Genomic DNA, 5673 nt, shown 5'->3' with positions numbered 1-5673 from the left:
TTTTTATTACCTTTTCAGTCTCTTCTCTTGTTATGGGTCCGTTCAGATTTTCAACATCACTTTGTTGTAGTTTGGGTAGGCTGTGTGTTTCTAGAAATTTATCCGTTTCCTCTAGGTTTTCGAATTTGCTGGAGTATACTTTTTCATAATATTCTATTATAATCCTTTTTATTTCAGTTGAGTCTGTTGGAATGTCCCCCATTTCATTTATTTGGGTTATTTGTGTTCTCTCCTGTTTTTCTTTCGTCAGTCAAGGCAGTGGTTTGTCAATTTTGTTGATTTTTTCAAAGAACCAACTTTTGGTTTTGTTGACTGTTTTTATTGTTTTTCTGTTATTTATTTCATTTATTTCTGCTCTGATCTTTACTATTTTCTTTCTTCCGGTGTTTGTGGGCTTTTTTGCTGTTCTCTTTCCATTTGTTTGAGTTCTGTAGTTAATGTTTTGATTTTGTCTCTTTTTTCTTTTTCGATATGTGTATCTATTGCTATAAATTGTTCTCTGAGGACTGCCTTTGCTGTGTCCCAAAGGTTTTGGTATGATGTGTTTCCATTCTCATTTGATTCTAGAATTTTTTGATTCCATCTTTGATTTCCTCTATTACCCACTGATGTGTAAGCAGGGTATTATTTAGTTTCCATGTAATTGATTTTTTTTCCTTGCTCTTTAGTTGTTAATTTCTACCTTGATGGCATTGTGGTCAGAGAAGATAGTTTCAATTATCTCAACGTTTTGGATCTTGTTGAGGATTGCTCTGTGGCCTAAGATGTGGTCTATTCTGGAGAACGTTTCATGTGCATTGGAAAAGAATGTGTACTTTGCAGCTGCTGGATGGACTTTTCTATATATGTCTATGAGGTCCAGTTGTCTGATTGTGTCCTTTAGTTCTTCTGTGTCTTTGTTGAGTTTCTTTTTAGTTGTTCTGTCCTTTACTGAGAGTGGTGTGTTGAAGTCTCCTATTATTATTGTGGATCTGTCAATTTCTCTTTTAAGTGTTGTTAGAGTTTGTTTTATGTATTTTGGAGCCCTGTCATTGGGTGTGTAGATGTTTATTATGGTTATGTCTTCATGATGGATCGTCCCCTTAATCATTATATAGTGTCCTTCTTTGTCTTTTATGGTGGGTCTCGTTTTCAAGTCTGTTTTATCCGATATGAGTATTGCCACTCCTGCTCTTTTTTGGTAGTTGTTAGCTTGATATATATTGTTTTCCAACCTTTGACTCTTAATAAATTGACATCTTTGTTTCTAAGGTGTGTCTCTTGTAGACAGCATATTGATGGATCCTGTTTTCTTATCCATTCTGTCATTGTCTGTCTCTTTATGGGTGCGTTGAGTCCGTTTATGTTCAGTGTAATTATTGATAGATGTGTGTTTGTTGCTGTCATTTTGTTGTGCTTTTTTTTGTGGTGCTGACGTTTTCTTTGTTCTTCTTACTCTCTTGGGCTGAGCTATTTTTGTTTGTGGATTTTGTTTTTTTTCTTTTTTTTTTGTAGGTTTCGTTTTTGCTTGAGGCATTTCTTAATGCAGAGGAGAGTCTGGGGTTGACTGGGAATGAGGTTGTGGATCTGCTGTAGATGTCTGTCTGCCACACTAGGAGCAAGAGGAGGAAGGGCAGTGGAAGAAGAGATTTTCTTAGTGTTTGAAATTTATCCCTTACTTTTTTCAGTTTGCAACTGCTTGGTGCGTTTCCTTATCTGCTTGTTCAGGGTTCTAACAGGGTTGAGTATGATTTCTAGTTGCTTTTCTTGGTGTTCATGTGGGGAGGCTAGGATCCTAGACCTGCTCACACTGCCATCTTCCCAGTATCCCCAATGTCTTATTCTTTTGAATGGGCTGTATTTTCCAGTTTCTTCGTATGCCTCGTGATTTTTTTTGTTGCAGACTGGACATTAACATATTATAATGTGTTAACTCCAAGCATGCGTCCATGTGGCTTTTTCAATTCTCATGTATACATGATGCTTTCAAGAGCACTGTTTTCTGCCAGACACTGTCAGGTGGTTACAACATCAGTCTTTGCCCATTACTCCTTCCCCCACCCAGTGTAAGCTGCAATTCAGAACAGACCGAGACTTCAGTTCATCAGGCAGTCTCCAGACAGGTAAGAACAGACACACTGAACAGTTTGTCAGTGGAGTCTGCCCTGTCCAGTCCAGATTCAGAGACTGGAGCCCCGTCTGTTGAGACCAGTGGAATACCTCTCCTGTTGCTGCCTGGCTGCTGTGCCAGGAGCAGGAGGAGTGGAACAGTAGAAAAGGAAGTTTTTCTTATTTTTAAAAGTAGCTCTCTTGTTTCAGTGTTTGGTTAATTTCTGTATTCCTTCAACTATTTTTCAGAGTTCTTACAGTATTGAGATTACAGATTTGCTAGTTACTTTTCTTGGTGGATGTTTGGGAGGGTTGGGATCTTAGAGTGCTCACGTTGCCATCTTCCCAGGATTCCATTCATTGGCTTTCAGTCCTCTTGTTTGTTGCCTTGTGGTCACAGAATGGCTGCTGCAGCATTAGACATTGTGTACAGATTTAAGGCTAAAAGATAGGAGAATCATGGTATCAGGTAAACCTGTACCATTTATCAGGAAAATGAATGTTTTCTCAGAACGAACTTCCATTTCACCCCTAGAGCAGACTTCTGAGTACATGTCATTGATCTTAACTGTGTCCCTTTGCCCCATATCCCATTACATGGAAAGCAAGTTTCTGCCACATAACATCAACTGCTAAATTTAAGTTATATAATTGGTGGTTAGGGATTTATTTGCATGGAAAAATTATTATTCTCCACCTGAGAGTTCAAATAAATGGAACTTTACTGCTGGATAAAAAGGTATTTGTTATTTGATATAGATGAGGGCCCTCAATATGAAGAATTGGTTAAGAAGTTAGCCATTTATTATATTATTTTTGTGTGTGTGTCTGTGTGTTTTAAAGAAGCTATATTGTGCTTTGCCTATTTGGTCATAATATTTGCAGTTTATATTAGTGATGTTAAAAAATTTAAATTTTGCTTCTGAGGTGGATTAGAAATGAGAAGAAATGTTCCTTTGATTCAGAAAGAGCCATTTTTTATTCTTTTGTTTCTCTTTTTGCTTTCTTTAGAATGTTGGCTCAATTAAGAAACATAAGGGAGATAAATTCAACCCAGTGGTAAGTATCTTTAATATCTTTTGTTAGAAAGTGTTTGGTTTACGATCTTGCCTTTTTTCTTGGTTGGCTCTTTTTCCTCCATTATTGGAATATTCTTACATCTACAGTGTTAACATCTGATTTATAAAGTGGCTCTTCATTATCAGAACACTAAAATTCCAATCAGCAGTCCTAACCTTGATCAGTTCCTGTTCACACCAGGCTAAGCTTTCTCCTTTTTGGTTTGTTTCCTTGTATTATTGTGTAAGGAAGGATTATTTTGGGTGTTTTTAGTCATTTCTCATTGATACGCTACTTCCGCCTCTGTCCTCAAGGATTAAGGTTCCCATCCTTTTTTATCGATATGTCCTGGTGGTGCAGTGGTTAAGCGCTTGTCTGCTAACAAAAAGATCAGCAGTTTGAACCCAGTCAGCAGCTCCACAGGAGAAAAGACCTGATGATCTGCTTCTGTAAAAATTACAGTCTAGGAAACCTTTGGGGCAGTTCTACTGTGTCATATAGGGTCTCCATGAGTAAGCTGACTTGATGGCACACAACACCACGTTTCTTACCTATCAGTAACTTTAGTCTACACTATTTCCATCTGGAGGCTTGTACACAATTGAGTTCCATTTTTTATTGACTCCAGGCCCAGTACATTTAATCTGAGACGTAAATTGTCTTTACAGCCTCCGTCCATAGGAAGTTTTCTTTTGAGAGGTAGACTTATGCAGCTTCCTAGAGCTCAGCATCTAATTTCCCTTTTCTGAATTCATTGTCCTCTTTGAGGAGTTCTTTATGTTCCTTCTGTGTATCTGCAACATGATCTAATTACTGTTAGTACTACCTTAAAATCTTAGAAGTTGTATAACTTTCATTAGCAATTCCTTTGCCTTATAAATTGTCTTATACCTCAGGTGCCCTACATATATAATCATATTTAAAATAAATGTATTCTTTTTTAAATCACATATATTCTAATAATGTTCCATGTCCTTTATTCTTAGTGATGCTTTATACTCCCCAGTCCAGTGTGGTTTCTGGGAAATAGATTTTTAGGCCATACCTTCCAAGTCTTTGGATACTATCGTATTACATAAATACAACTATAAAGTATTTATAATATGAAGTACCAGAATAATAGTTTTGAGACATACCATTCCCATAGAACTTTTTGCTGTGATGTAAATGTTCTATATCTTCACTATTTAATACAGTTTCCACTAGCCACGTGGCTGTTGAGCACTTAAAATATAGTTAGTGAGACTGAAAAGGTAATTTTTTGTTTAACTTCACTTATAAATTTAAATAGTCACATGTGGCTATAGTTCTTTTACATTGTTCTTAAGTGTTCCCCTAACTCATTGTCTGTTGTATTCTTAAAATCTCCAGAACAAGACATTTTGTATTCATGTTTGGAATTTTTTAATCTCTCATAAACTCTCAATATAACGTAAATTCTTCTTTAGCAGTTAAATTCTTCTTACTTGCTAGATGAATAAAACTGTTTATTCTTATTAGTAACACATGCCTTTGCATAAACATAGATTGTTAATAAGCATTCTGTAAATGCTTCTGGGTATTTATTTGTTGGTGAAGATTTTTTTTTTTTATTGTACTTTAAATGAAGGTTTACAGAAAAAAAAAGTTTCTCATTAAACAGTCAGTACGCATATTGTTTTATGACATTGGTTAGCAACCCCACGACATATCAACATCCTCCCTTCTGGACCTTGGGGAACTTTATTTTTTTTGGTGAAAATATACATAGCCAAAGTTAGACCATTTCAAAAGTTTCTACACGTACAGTTCAGTGACATCGATTACATTCTTCCAGTTGTACTGCTATTCTCACTATCTTTTTCCAAATTATTCCATGACCATTATCTTCAACTCACTGCCCACTAGGCTTGCCATCAAACCTTTTGAGTTGCTGTTGTCAATTTGATCTCACATAGATAATTTTCTTTTTTTTTTGTACCTTAGATGAAGGTTTGCAGAACAAATAGTTTCTCGTTAGACAGTTAGTACACGTATTGCCCTATGACAATGGTTAACAACCCCACAACATGTCAACACTGTCCCTTCTCAACTTCGGATTCCCTATCACCAGCCCTCCTGTCCTCTCCTGCCTTCTAGTCCTTGTCCCTGGACTGCTGTGCCTCATTAGTCCCGTTTTGTTTTATGAGGCTGTCCAATCCCCGGCTGAACGGTGAACTTAGGGAGTTGACTTCACCACTGAGCTAAAAGGGTGTCTGGGGGCCGTATTCTCAGGGTTTCTCCAGTTTCTGTCAGGCCACTAAATCTGGTATTTTCTTTTGTGAGTTAGAATTTGATTCTACATCCTTTTCTAGCTCTGTCCAGGACCCTCTATTGTGATCCCGGTCAGAGCAGTCAGTGGTGATAGCCAGGCACAATCTAGCTGTACTGGACTCAGTCTGGTGGAGGCTGTGGTAGCTGTGGACAGTTAGTCCTCTGGACTAATCTTTTCCTTGTATCCTGTTCTCTTCATTCTCCCTTGCTCCCGAAGGGATGAGACCAGTGGAG

The 5673-nt window shown here is 37.3% G+C and overlaps 1 protein-coding gene across 11 annotated transcripts in view; it reads left to right on the top strand.

Annotated features, from left to right (window-relative positions):
- ERBIN (erbb2 interacting protein) overlaps positions 1-5673 on the top strand; it is a 180960-nt gene that overhangs the window by 48694 nt on the left and 126593 nt on the right. For 10 of the 11 annotated variants that reach the window (XM_023729587.1, XM_023729589.1, XM_023729586.1 and 7 more), the window contains one exon: positions 3100-3147. The exons of the other annotated variant lie outside the window; for it this stretch is intronic. The gene's annotated coding sequence lies outside the window, so the exon portion shown is untranslated. The remainder of the gene's footprint in view (positions 1-3099; positions 3148-5673) is intronic. 11 annotated transcript variants of the gene reach the window in all.

This window comes from Trichechus manatus, unplaced genomic scaffold (assembly GCF_000243295.1).
Source record: "Trichechus manatus latirostris isolate Lorelei unplaced genomic scaffold, TriManLat1.0 scaffold00029, whole genome shotgun sequence".
Lineage (NCBI taxonomy): Eukaryota > Metazoa > Chordata > Mammalia > Sirenia > Trichechidae > Trichechus > Trichechus manatus.
Note: the sequence above shows the minus strand (reverse complement) of the source record. Positions and strands in the feature narration are given on the sequence as shown.